Source organism: Cervus canadensis, chromosome X (assembly GCF_019320065.1).
Source record: "Cervus canadensis isolate Bull #8, Minnesota chromosome X, ASM1932006v1, whole genome shotgun sequence".
In the NCBI taxonomy this organism is placed as follows: Eukaryota; Metazoa; Chordata; class Mammalia; order Artiodactyla; family Cervidae; genus Cervus; species Cervus canadensis.
The window spans coordinates 62,539,647-62,554,342 of NC_057419.1; the positions used below are offsets into that span (position 1 = coordinate 62,539,647).

The following is a 14,696-nucleotide window of genomic DNA, read 5'->3' on the forward strand; positions in this document are numbered from 1 at the left end:
AAAACTCAACACTCACAAAATGAAGATCATGGCACCCTGTTCCATCACCTCATGGCAAATAGGTGGGGAAACAATGGACACAGTGACAGACTTCATTTTCTTGGGCTCCAAAATCACGGTGGACTGTGACTGGAGCCATGAAATTAAAAGATGCTTGCTCTTTGGAAGAAAAGCTATGACAAAACTAGACAGCATATTAAAAAGCAGAGACATCACTTTGCCAAAGGTGGGTATAATCAAAGCTATGGTTTTCCAGGAGTCATTTACCAATGTGAGAGTTGGACCATAAAGAAGGCTGCGTGCTGAAGAATTGAAGCTTTTGAACTGTGGTGTTGGAGATGACTCTTGAGAGTCCCTTGGACAGCAAGATCAAATCAGTCAATCCTAAAGGAAATCAATCCTGAATATTCACTGGAAGGAGCGATGCTGAAGGTCCAATACTTTGGCCACCTGATGCAAAGAGCTGACATGTTGGAAAAGATTGTGATGCTGGGAAAGATTGAGGGCAGGAGGAGAAGGGGGCCATAGAAGAATAGATGGTTGGATGGCATTATCAACTCAATGGACATGAATTTCAGCTAATTCCAGAAGATAGTGAAGGACAGGGAAGCCTGGAGTGCTGCAGTTCATGGGGTCTCAAAGAGTCAGACACTACTTAGTGACTGAACAACAAGCCCTTATGATTGCATATGGGTTTCCTGGATGGCTCAGAGAGAAAGAATCTGCCGGCAGTGCAGGAGACGCAGGAGACATGGGTTCAATCTCTGGGTCAGGAGGATCCCTCAGTGAAGGAAATGGCAACCCACTTCAGCATTCTTGGCTGGAAAATCCCATGGGCAGAGGAACCTGGTGGGATACAGTCCAAAGACTTGCCAAGTGTTGGACATGACTGAGCACACATGCACCACACTAGTTAAACAACAAAAAAGTTAATACTGAATATTAACTTAAAATTGAATATTTTCCTTAACACCTGAACTTGAGGTTCATTTGCATTAGTTTCTCTTACATTTAGAAATACTTAATTTGTAAGAATTTACCTGTAAGTCTATTAGAATTCTTTTATAAATTTAATTTTGATACTATCCAAAAATAAATATATATCATGTATATATGGTATAGACAGACATAAAAACAGACACAACTAGAGATCTCATATCTTCACTTTAAAATTTGGTCATGAATTACATATTACAGTATAAACTTATTTGCGCAGATGGCTAAGACCTTTTACTATTTGTGGAAAAGAAATTTAATATTTGTATTTGTCCTTGATTAATTAATAAGGAGGCTGTGAATTAGATTTTGGGTGAGGGAGCCTTTCCAGCAGTTTGAGTTTATAAAGGCCTTTTTTTCCCTTTTTTTCTTTGGTTTCAGGTTTTACTTGATTGATCTAATTAGACTCAGTCTCAGGTCATTATGGGCCATGTTTCCATTTCTGACTTGTACAGCTTTGCAAGACAAAGACATGTTAGTTGCTCAGTCGTGTCCAACTCTTTGCGACTCCATGAACTATAGCCCGCCAGGCTCCTCTGTCCATGAAATTCTCCAGGTAAGAATACTGGAGTGGGTACCCATTCCCTTCTCCATGGGATCTTCCTGACTCAGGGATCGAACCTGGGTCTCCCCATCACAGGCAGATTCTTTACTATCTGAGCCACCAGGGAAGCTCAAGCCAAAGATAATTATTTTTAATCCCCCAAAGAACGGGTCTGCCATCTAAATGACATTAAAATATTGATTTACCCAAGTACATTCCCTTTAATTTGTTTATTATTGGCCTCTAAATATTAGCTCCCCATTTTTAGTTTATATGGTGTGGGCTCAGGTAACCTTACGGGGATTTTTTGTATATTTTAATGATATTGTCTGAGAGGAAGATTTATATGCCCTGTCTTATAATATTAGGCAGGGAAGCATTCCCCAGTGAAACAATGTCTATTCCACAATATAATTAGGTACCAACAAAATAGTTGTTTATATGATAGCTCTCTAAATTTTACTAATTTAGAAGTTTCTAAAATTTAATGGATCCATGATCTGACCTTGGACAAGTAGTATCTTAGTAGTGACTCAAACCAAAATACACAAGAGGAGTCGAGGAGTTCCCACAAGATAGTGTAAAGGATTTGCAGTCTTCACAAGATCCAGAAAGTTACTTCAAAAAGTAGTTTAAGAAAGCGAAGGCCTTCATTGTACACACAAATGCAAAGAAGGTTAGAATGACAAAGGACTCTGAGAGCTGGCACAAACAAAAAGACTGCTTGGAACCCAGTCTATTTGACTGGCTGCAAAATGTATGACACATACATACATTGTATGTGTCCCCTTCAGACAGAAAGAGCATGCTCTTATAATCTTAAAATTTCTATGGAACAACAACAACAAAAACACCATTCCAGAGCTATCTGGAGAAAAAAGGACAAAGCTGGAGATAGCAGGCTCACAGACTTTAGACTATAACATAAAACTACAGTAATCAAAACATATGGCACCTGCACAAAAACTGATCCACAGATCAATGAAACAATACAGATAACCCAGAAACAAACCCACACACTCATGGTCAATTAATCTACAACAAAAGATGGAAGAATATACAACAAGGAAAGGACAATCCCTTCAATAAGTGGTGCTGGGAATACTAGACAGCTACACATAAAAGAATGGAATTAGAAAAATTTCTCACCCCATATAGAAAAATAAATACAAGATGGATTAAAGACTTAAATGTAGGACCAGATACCATAAAACTCCTAGGGGAAAACATAGGCAAAACACTCCTTGACATAAATTGAAGCAATATTTTTTGGATCCATCTCCCTAAGGTAAAAAAAAAAAGCAAAAATAAATAAATGGGATCCAATTAAAGTTAAAATCTTTTGCACAACAGAAGGAAACCATAAAGAAATAAAAAAGACAACATACTCAATGGGTGAAAATATTTGCAAACAATATGACTGATAAAGGATTAAAATTCTACATGTATAAATAGCTCATACAACATAAAAAATAATTAAAAAGTAGGCAAAAGAACTGCATAGACATTTTTCCAAAAAGGAAGTGCAGGTGGCCAATGGACACATGCAAAGATGCTCAACATCGAAAATCATCAAGGAAATGCAAATCAAAACCAAGGTGAGATGTCACCTGTCAAAATGGCTATCATCCAAAAGTCTACAAATAACACCTGTTGGCAAGGATGTGGAGAAAAAGAAACTCTTGTACATTGGTTGGAATGTAAACTAGTGAAACCACTGTGGAAAACAGTATGGAGTTTTCTCAAAAAAAACTAAAACTACCATATGACTCATGACTCAGTGTGTGTGTATATATACACATACATACATTCCTGGTTATATATCTGAAAAAACCAAAACCACTATTTCAAAAAGATACATGCACCCTAATATTCATAGGAGCATTATTTACAATTAGCAAGACATGGAAACAACCTGCATCCATCAACAGATAATTAATAAAGTTGTTTTATATATACACAAAAGAATACTACTCAGCCATAAAAAGAAAGAAACTAGGTCATTTTCAGCAACATGGATGGACCTAGAGACTATATCATACTAAGTGAAGTATGTCAGAGAAGGATAAATACCATACGAAATCATTTACATGTGAGATCTAAAATATAACACAAATGAACCTAAGAAACATAAACAGACACACGAACATAGAAAACAAACTTAAGGTTACCAAAGGAGAAAGGGGTGAAGGAGGAATAAATTAGGAGTTTGGTATTAGCAGGGCTTCCCTGGTGGCTCAGATGATGAAGAATCTTCCTGCAATGCAGAAGACCCGGGTTCGATCCCTGGGTAGGGAAAATTCCCTAAAGAAGGGAATGGCTATCCACTCCACTATTCTTGCCTGAAGAATTGCATGGACAGAGGAGCCTGGCGTGCTACAGTTCACGGGGTCACAAAAAGTTGGACACAACTGAGCAATTAACACACACAGATATAAACTACTATGTATAAAATAGATAGACAAGGAGTTCCTATATAACACTGGGAAATATATCCTGTAATAAATCACAATGGAAAATAACATTAAAAATAATATGTATGTATGTATATATATACACACATATACATATATATGTATATATATATATTCGTTTTCACATTTTTTTTCCATTGTGGTTTATTATATATGTATGGGCTTCTCAGGTGGCACAGTAGTAAAGAATGTGCCTGCCAATGCAGAAGACACAAAAGATGCGGGCTCAATCCATGGATTGGGAAGATTCCCTGGAGGAGGAAATGGCAACCTACTGTAGTATTCTTGCCTGGGGGAATCCCATGGACAGAGGAGACTGGCAGGTTACAGTTCGTGAGGTCTCAAAGAGTTGGACATGACTGAGCAACTGAGCACACATGCATGCACATATATATGTATAACTGAAGCACTTTGCTGTACACCAGAAAGCAACACACCTTTGTAAATCAAACATACTTCAACTTTTAAAAAATTATATTTTTTTCCATTTGCATAAAAATAGAGGAAAACAACAGAAGGGAAAGACTAGAGATCTCTTTAGTAAAATTGGAAATATCAAGGGGCTGTTTCACCCAAAGATGGGCATAATAAAGGACAGAAACAGTAGAGACCTAGTAGACGCACAAGAGATCCAGAAGAGATGGAAAGAATACATGGAAGAACTGGACAAAAGATCTTAGTTAACAGGATAACGGCAATGGTGTGGTCAGTCACCCAGGGCCAGACATTCTGGAGTATGAAGTCATGTGGGCCTTAGGAAGCACTGCTGTCAATAAAGCTAGTGGACATGTTGGAATTCTAGCAGAGCTATTCAAAACTTTAAAGGATGATGCTATAAAAGTGTTGCACTAAATATGTCAGCAAATCTGGAAGACCCACCAGGGGCCACAGGACTGGAAAAGGTCAATCCTCATCCTAATTCCCAAGAACAGTAGTACTACAGATTGTTCACACCATCGGACAATTGCACTCATCTCCCATGCTAGTAAGGTCATGCTTAAAATCTTGCATGCTAGGCTTCAGCATTATGTGAACAAAGAACTTTCAGATGTCCAAGCTGGATTTAGAAAAGGCAGAGGAACCAGAGATCAAATTGCCAACATTCACTGGATCATAGAGAAAACAAGGGAATTCCAGAAAAACATCTACCTCTGTTTCATCGACTATGCTAAAGCCTTTGACTGTGTGTATAATAACAAACTGTGAAAAGCTCTTAAAGAGATGGGAATACCAGATTATCTTGCCTGTCTCCTGAGAAACCTGTATGCAAGTCAAGAAGCAACAGTTAGAACCCTGTATGGAACAAACTGATTGGTTCAAGATTGAGAAAGGAGTACGACAGGACTGTCTACTGTCACCCTGTTTAGTTAACCTATATGATGAGCATATCATGAGAAATGCCAGGCTGGATGAGTTGCAAGCTGGAGTCAAGATAGGCAGGAGAAACAAAAATCACCTCAGATATGCAGATGATACCACTCTAATGGCAGAAAGTGAAGGGGAACTAAAGAGCCTCTTGATGAGGGTGAAGGAGGAGAGTGAAAGATCTGGCTTAAAACTAAATATTAAAAAAAAACTAAGATCATGGCATCTGGCCCCATTACTTCATGGCAAATAGAAGGGGAAAAGGTGGAAGTAGTGACAGATTTTCTCTTCTTGGACTCTAAAATCACTGCAGATGGTGACTGCAGCCATCAATTCAGAAGATGACTGCTTCTTGGCAAGAAAGCTATGACAAACCTAGACAGTCTGTTGAAAAGCAGAGACATTACTCTGCCAACAAAAGTCTGTATAGTCAAGGCTATGGTCTTCGCAGTTGTCATGTGAGATTGGGAGAGCTGGACCGTAAAGAAGGCAGAGCACCAAAGAATTAATGCCTTCAAACTGTGGTGCTGCAGAAGACCCTTGAGAGTTCCCTGGACTGCAAGGAGATAAAACCAGTCAATCTTAAGGGAAGTCAACCCTGCATATTCATTGGGAGGACTGATGCTGAAGCTGAATTTCCCGTATTTTGGTCACCTGATATGAACAGCTGACTCATTGGAAAAGTCTCTGATGCTGGAAAAGATTTAGGGCAGAAGGAGAAAAGGGCTTCAGAGGATGATATGGCTGAATGGCATCACTGATGCAATAGGCATGAACTTGGGCTAACTTTGGGAGATGGTAAGGGACAGAGAGGCCTGGTGTGCTGCAGTCCATGGGGTTGCAAAGAGTCAGAAACGACTGGGTGACAGAACATTTGCAGTAACTAAATGAAATAAATCAAAAACAAATACTGTATGATATCACTTATATGTGGAACCTAAATAATACAACAAACTAGTGAATATAACATAAGAGAAGCAAAGAGATTAGAGAAACTAACTAGTGATTACTGGTGGGGGGAGGGGCAGTACAAGGATGGGGGAGTGGGAGGTACAAACTACTGGGTATAAGATAGGCTCAAAGATGTACTGTACAACAGGGGGAATATAGCCAATGTTTTGCAGTAACTGTAAATGGAAAGCAACTTTAAAAAATTGTATATATATTTACCATATGACCCAGACATTTCACTATTAGGTATTTACCCAAGAGAAAAGAAAGCATGTCTATACAAAGAATTGTAAATAAATGTTCACAGAAGTTCTTTTTCTAATTGGAAGATAACTGCTTTACAACTTTGTGTTAGTTTCTCCTGTACAGCAATGTGAGTCAGCCATAATTATACATATATCCTCTCCCTCTAGAGCCTCCCTCCCACCTCCCATCCCACCCCTTTAGGTCATCACACAGTACCAGGTTGGGCACCCTGTGTTATATGGCAGCTTCCCACTTGCTATCTATTTATACAAGATAGTGTATATATGTCAGTGCTACTTTCTCAATTCATCATACCCTCTCCTTCCCCCACTGTGTCCACAAGTCCATTCTCTACATCTACGTCTCCATTCCTTCCCTGCAAATAGGTTCATCAGTACTGTTTTCCTAGATACCATATATATTTGTTAATATACGATGTTTATGTTTCTCTTTCTGATTTACTTCACTCTGTGTAACAGGCTCTAGGTTCATCCACCTCACTACAAGTGATTCAAATTCTTTCCTTTTTATGGCTGAGTAATTTTCCATTGTGGGCTTCCCTAGTGGCTCACTCCTGCCAATGCAGGAGACATGGGCTTAATCCCTGGGTCATGAAGATTCCCTGAAGAAGGAAATGCTAATGCACTCCAGTATTCTTACCTGGGAAATCTCATGAACAGAGGAGCCTGGCGGGCTAAAGTCCATGGGGTCGCAAAAGAGTTGGACATGACTTAGTGACCAAAACGACAATATTCCATTGTAAATATGTACTACCTCTTCTTACTCATTCATATGTCAATGGACATTTAGGTTGCTTCCATGTTCTGGCTATTGTAAACAGTGTGGCTATGAACACTGGGATACATGTGTCTTTTTGAATTATGGTTTTCTCAGGGTATATGCCCAGTAGTGGGACTGCTGGGTCATATGGTAGTTCTATTCCTAGTTTCTTAAGGAATATCCATACTGTACTCCATAGTGGCTATATCAATTTACATTCCCACCAACATTGCAAGAGGGTTCCCTTTTCTCCACATCCTCTCCAGCATTTATTGTTTGTAGTTTTTTTTTTTTTTAATAGTGGCCATGCTAACCAGCGTGAAGTGATACTCATTGTGGCTTTGATTTCTCTAATAATGAGCAATGTTAAGCATCTTTTCATGTGTTCCTTGGCCATCTCACAGAAATTGTATGTGTAATACTAAACCATAAAACAAATACTCATCAACACATGTTTTAATAAAAACCGTGGGATATCCATACAATGAAATATCACTCAGCAATAAAAACTACTAACTACTGTTATTGTTGTTCTTTAGTCGCCAAGTCATGTCTGATTCTTTTGCGAACCCATGAACTGTAGCCCGCCAAGCTCCTCTGTGCTATTTTGGATCAATCTCAAAATATTTACGCTAAGTGAAAAAGACAAGACAAAAAGGAGTACAGACAGTATATTTCAATTTATATAAAACTCTCAAAACTGCAACACAGTATATAAAGAAACCAGGTCAGTGCTTACCCATGGATGGGCCCTGGTGGGGAAGGACATGAAAGACTATTGGAGGTAATGTATTTGTTTATTAACATGGTGATGGTTTAATAAGAATATACATATGATCAAATTTATCAAATCATACATTTAAATATGTTCATTTATTTTATATCACTTATACTTCAATTAAGCTGTTAAAAAACAAAAGGAAAGGGAAAGTAGAGGAAGGAAATGGAAAGGGAAAAGGGAAGGAGGAGGGAAGGAAGAAAAGCAAATAAGGGAGGAAAGAAAGTGAGAAAACAAGTAAAAGAGAAAGGGCCAAACAATGAAATTAAAAGAAAGATATAAACTCTTAAAGAAGACAGAAAAGAAAAAAATCCTAAACGTTTCTTATAAATGCCTGAGGTCTGTAAAACACTACCATTATTTAAGCTATGTACTGAAAACTATACTACTTATTATATAAAATGATATAGAAAAAGGAGTAATTCCCCCTCAACTCACACCTGAGTACCAGAGTGCATCTGGGGATGTACAAAAGATGCACATGTATTGCCTAAACAGATGGTATCTATAGAATGATCTCCAGACTGGAAGGTAGATATTTTTCATATCTCATTCAAACATGAAGGAGAAATCAAAAGCTTTACAGACAAGCAAAAGCTGACAGAATTCAGCACCACCAAACCAGCTCTACAACAAATGCTAAAGGATCTTCTCTAGACAGGAAACGCAGAAAGGGTGTATAAACTCGAACCCAAAACAATAAAGTAAATAGCAACGGGATCATACTTAACAATAACTACCTTAAATGTAAATGGGTTGAATGCCCCAACCAAAAGACAAAGACTGGCTGAATGGATACAAAAACAAGACCCCTATATATGCTGTCTACAAGAGACCCACCTTGAAACAAGGGACACATACAGACTGAAAGTGAAGAGCTGGAAAAAGATATTTCATGCAAATAGAGAACAAAAGAAAGCAGGAGTAGCAATACTCATATGAGATAAAATAGACTCTAAAATAAAGGCCATGAAAAGAGACAAAGAAGGACACTACATAATGACCAAAGGATCAATTCAAGAAGAAGATATAACAATCATAAATATATATGCACCCAACATAGAAGCACCACAATATGTAAGACAAATGCTAACAAGTATGAAAGGGGAAATTAACAGTAACACAATAATAGTGGGAGACTTTAATACCCCACTCACATCTATGGATAGATCAACTAAACAGAAAATTAACAAGGAAACACAAACTTCAAATGATACAATAGACCAGTTAGACCTAATTGATATCTATAGGACAGTTCACCCCAAAACAATGAATTTTTACCTTTTTCTCAAGCATACATGGAAACTTCTCCAAGATAGATCATATCCTGGGCCATAAGTCTAGCCTTGGTAAATTCAAAAAAATTGAAATCATTCCAAGCATCTTCTCTGATCAAAATGCAGTAAGATTAGATGTCAATTACAGGAGAAAAACTATTAAAATTCCCACATATGGAGGCTGAACACACTGCTGAATAACCAACAAATCACAGAAGAAATCAAAAAAGAATTCAAAATACACATAGAAACGAATGAAAATGAAAACACAACAACCCAAAATCTATGGGACACTGTAAAAGCAGTGCTAAGGGGAAGGTTCATAGCAATATAGGCTTACTTCAAGAAACAAGAAAAAAGTCAAATAAATAACCTAACTCTACACCTAAAGCAACTAGAAAAGGAAGAAATGAAGAACCCCATGGTTAGTAGAAGGAAAGACATCTTAAAAATTAGGGCAGAAATAAGTGCAAAAGAAACAAAAGAGACCATAGCAAAAATTAACAAAGCCAAAAGATGGTTCTTTGAGAAGATAAATAAAATTGACAAACCATTAGCCAGACTCATCAAGAAACAAAGGGAGAAGAATCAAGTCAACAAAATTAGAAAGGAAAATGGAGACATCACAACAGACAACACAGAAATACAAAGCATCATAACAGACTACTATCAGCAACTATATGCAAATAAACTGGACAACTTGGAAGAAATGGACAAATTCCTAGAAAACTATAACTTTCCAAAACTGAACTAGGAAGAAACTGAAGATCTTAACAGACCCATCACAAGCACGGAAATCGAAACTGTAATCAGAAATCTTCCAACAAACAAAAGCCCAGGACCAGATGGCTTCTCAGCTGAATTCTACCAAAAATTTAGGGAAGAGCTAACACCTATCCTACTCAAACTCTTCCAGAAAATTGCAGAGGAAGGTAAACTTCCATACTCATTCTATGAGGCCACCATCACCCTAATTGCAAAACCTGCCAAAGATGCCACACAAAAAAAGAAAACTACAGGCCAATATCACTGATGAACATAGATGCAAAAATCCTTAGCAAAATTCTAGCAAACAGAATCCAACAACATATTAAAAAGATCATACATCATAACCAAGTGGGCTTTATCCCAGGGATGCAAGGATTCTTCAATATCTGTAAATCAATCAATGTAATACACCACATTAACAAATTGAAAAATAAAAACCATATGATTATCTCAATAGATGCAGAGAAAGCCTTGACAAAATTCAACATCCATTTATGATAAAAACCCTCCAGAAAGCAGGACTAGAAGGAACATACCTCAACATAATAAAAGCTATATATGACATACCCACAGCAAACATTATCGTCAATGGTGAAAAACTGCAAGCATTTCCCCTAAAGTCAGGAACAAGACAAGGGTGCCCACTCTCACCACTACTATTTAACATAGTTTTGGAAGTTTTGACCACAGCAATCAGAGAAGAAAAAGAAATAAAAGGAATCCAGATTGGAAAAGAAGAAGAAAAGCTCTCACTGTTTGCACATGACATGATCCTCTACATAGAAAACTCTAAAGACTCCACCAGAAAAATTACTAGAGCTAATCAATGAATATAGTAAAGTTGCAGGATATAAAATCAACACACAGAAATCCCTTGCATTCCTATACACTAACAATGAGAAAACAGAAAGAGAAATTAAGGGAACAATTCCATTCACCATTGCAATGAAAAGAATAAAATACTTAGGAATATATCTACCTAAAGAAACAAAAGACCTATATATAGAAAATTATAAAACACTGGTGAAAGAAATCAAAGATGACACAAATAGATGGAGAAATATACCGTGTTCATGGATTGGAAGAATAAATACAGTGAAAATACAGTGAAAATGTACTACCCAAAGCAATCTATAGATTCAATGCAATCCCTATCAAGCTATCAACGGTATTTTTCACAGAACTAGAACAAATAATTTCACAATTTGTATGGAAATACAAAAAACCTTGAATAGCCAAAGAAATCTCGAGAAAGAAGAATGGGACTGGAGGAACCAACCTGCCTGACTTCAGTCTCTACTACAAAGCCACAGAATCAAGATAGTATGGTACTGGCACAAAGATAGAAATATAGATCAATGGAACAGAATCGAAAGCCCAGAGATAAATCCACATACTTATGAACACCTTATCTTCAACAATGGAGGCAAGAATATACAATGGAAAAAAGACAATCTCTTTAACAAGTGGTGCTGGGAAAACTGGTCAACCACTTGTAAAAGAATGAAACTAGAACATGTTCTAACACCATACACAAAAATAAATTCAAAATGGATTAAAGATCTAAATGTAAGACCAGAAACTATTAAACTCCTAGAGGAAAACATAGGCAAAACAGTCTCCGACATAAACCACAGCAGGATCCTCCATGACCCACCTCCCAGAATATTGGAAATAAAAGCAAAAATAAACAAATGAGACCTAATTAAACTTAAAAGCTTCTGCACAATAAAGGAAACTATAAGCAAGGTGAAAAGACAGCCTTCAGAATGGGAGAAAATAACAGCAAATGAAGCAACAGAAAAAGAATTAATCTCAAAAATATACAAGCAATTCCTGCAGCTCAATTCCAGAAAAATAAATGACCCAATCAAAAAGTGGGCCAAAGAACTAAACAGACAGTTCTCCAAAGAAGACATACAGATAGCTAACAAACACATGAAAAGATGCTCAACATCACTCACTATCAGAGAAATGCAAGTCAAAACCACAATGAGGTACCATTTTACGCCAGTCAGAATGGCTTCCATCCAAAAGTCTACAAGCAATAAATGCTGGACAGGATGTGGAGAAAAGGGAACCCTCTTACACTGTTGGTGGGAATGCAAACTAGTACAGCCACTATGGAGAACAGTGTGGCGATTCCTTAAAAAACTGGAAATAGAACTACCATATGACCCAGCAACCCCACTGCTGGGCATACACACTGAGGAAACCAGAATTGAAAGAGACACGTGTACCCCAATGTTCATCGCAGCACTGTTTATAATTGTCAGGACATGGATGCAACCTAGATGTCCATCAGCAGATGAATGGATAAGAAAGCTGTGGTACATATACACAATGGAGTATTACTCAGCCATTAAAAAGAATGCATTTGAATCAGTTCTAATGAGATGGATGAAACTGGAACCTATTATACAGAGTGAAGTAAGCCAGAAAGGAAAACACCAATACAGTATACTACCACATATATATGGAATTTAGAAAGATGGTAATGATAACCCTGTATGCGAGACAGCAAAAGAGACACAGATGTATAGAACAGTCTTTTGGACTCTGTGGGAGAGGGCGAGGGCAGGATGATATGGGAGAATGGCATTGAAACATGTAAACTATCATATGTGAAATGGCTTACTGCATGATACAGGGTGCTGGGGGCTGGTGCACTGGAATGACCAGTGGGATGGGATGGGGAGTAAGGTAGGAGGGGGGTTCAGGATGGGGAACACATGTACACCTATGGCAGATTCAAGTCAATGTATGGCAAAACCAATACAATATTGTAAAGTAAAATAAATAAATAAAACTAAAAAAAATGTCACAACAAAAGATTAATTAACTTGACAACTATTCAGTGATCCCCACTGAATAGGTATTGGCCTATTTTCTGGCTCTGGCAATGACCAAGGAAGCAGGGCATCACATTCTATGGAGGAAGGCAGTCACAAGATCAATAAAGGTCACAGAATTATTAGCTAGACTAGATAATCATTGCAGGTACAGTATACTGACATGAAAATAAAGGGCACAGGAGAAGAAAGAGAAATTGGAGATGATTGGTCATGGAAGAAAGAGGAATACCAAGAGAGCAGGATCTGTGTAGGAAATGATCACTTGATTTTCACAGTTCCACTCACTGTAGGGGCGCCCCAGAGGTCTGCAAACCTCTGCCAAGCCGGGTCGGGCTAAGTACCCGGAAAGGGATAGGTGAGCGAGGCGGGGGTGTGGCGCCCCGCGGCCGCCGCTCGACTCTGACCACCACCATGCTCCGTCGCCACCGTCCGCTGCACGCAGGCTTAGGCGCTACCGGCCCGTAACGCGGAGCTCGCCTAGTGCTGGCCGATGGCTGCCTGAGTCCTTATCTCCACCGCCACCTGACGACAGCTGCCATACCCCCAGAAACCGGGCAGACACTGCCCCTCCCGCGCCCGAACGGCCCTTCTCTTTCCCAACGCCTGAGGCTCTCCGCTCATTCAAGAGCCAGGCACCCTTCTCTCCTCCTGGGGCTGAGGAAGGCTCCGACGGGAAGTGGGGTGCAAGCAGGCAGGGGCACACTCACGGAGGGCGAGAAAGAAGAGAGCCAGACGCACGAAGAGACCCGAGGCTCAGAAGGCAGGGAGAGGGTGGCGGGCTCGGAGCAGAGGACAGAGGACTGGGGAACCGGTCCAGGGCCGGAAGCAGGAGAAGATGGGCGCCTGAAGCCGCCACCACCACCACCACGCCACAAATCCCGCGACGCGCTGGAGGCTCAGCGCTGGGCGGTTGCAACCAGGGGCGTGACTGGCGGCAGAGGCGAAGGTGCGTAGGGGGGCGGGGACTCGGTCCCCTAGGACCCTCCAACCCAGCCACTAGAGACGTGGCGGGGAGGTCTGCCAGGAGTGACACGTGGGAGATGCTGTTGCAGAATTCTGGGTGGGGGCCCTCTCGGACCGCCAGACTGGGGCTGAGTGTCCTTGGGAGACAGGTGTGGGGAAGGCAAGAAGCTGCCCTCTCATCTGATCCCTTCACACCTACCCCCCTTGCTCTCCTCCCCTCCGGAAGACCGCTAACCCGACCGCCTGGAGCGAGCACCATCCTGGCACGCACACGTGCCGCCCTCCCTCCTTCCTCCTTCCGCTCCATGCTGAAACACGTGCTCCCAGAAACACGTTAATGATCCTTCCGCAGGTTTGCCTATGGAAACCCTGTTACAACTTACTTCTTCTAGATCATGCTCAGACTTGTCAGACTCTGCAACTCCCATGGACCCCGCCCGGTTCCTCTGTCCTTGGGATTTTTCCAAGCAAGAATACTAGAGTGGGTTGCCAGTTTCTTCTCCAGGCTATCTTCCGAAGCCAGGAATCCAACCCCGGGTCTCCTGCGACTCCTGCCTTGGAAATTCCAGAAAAAAAATTCTGCTTTCTTTACCACTAAGCCACCAGGGAAGTCTGCTAGATCTGAGGTCCCTGAACCTTCCTGCCAGAGACTGTTACCAGTCCGCAGCCTGTTAAGAGCCCAGTTACACAGCAGAAGTT

General features: G+C 39.9%; 1 long non-coding RNA gene across 1 annotated transcript in view; it reads right to left on the bottom strand.

Moving 5' to 3' along the window:
• LOC122435243 overlaps positions 1-13,874 on the bottom strand; it is a 216,029-nt gene extending 202,155 nt beyond the window's left edge. The window contains exon 1 of the long non-coding RNA XR_006267619.1: positions 13,742-13,874. This is a non-coding gene — a long non-coding RNA (uncharacterized LOC122435243). The remainder of the gene's footprint in view (positions 1-13,741) is intronic.
• Positions 13,875-14,696: the final 822 nt, after the last annotated feature.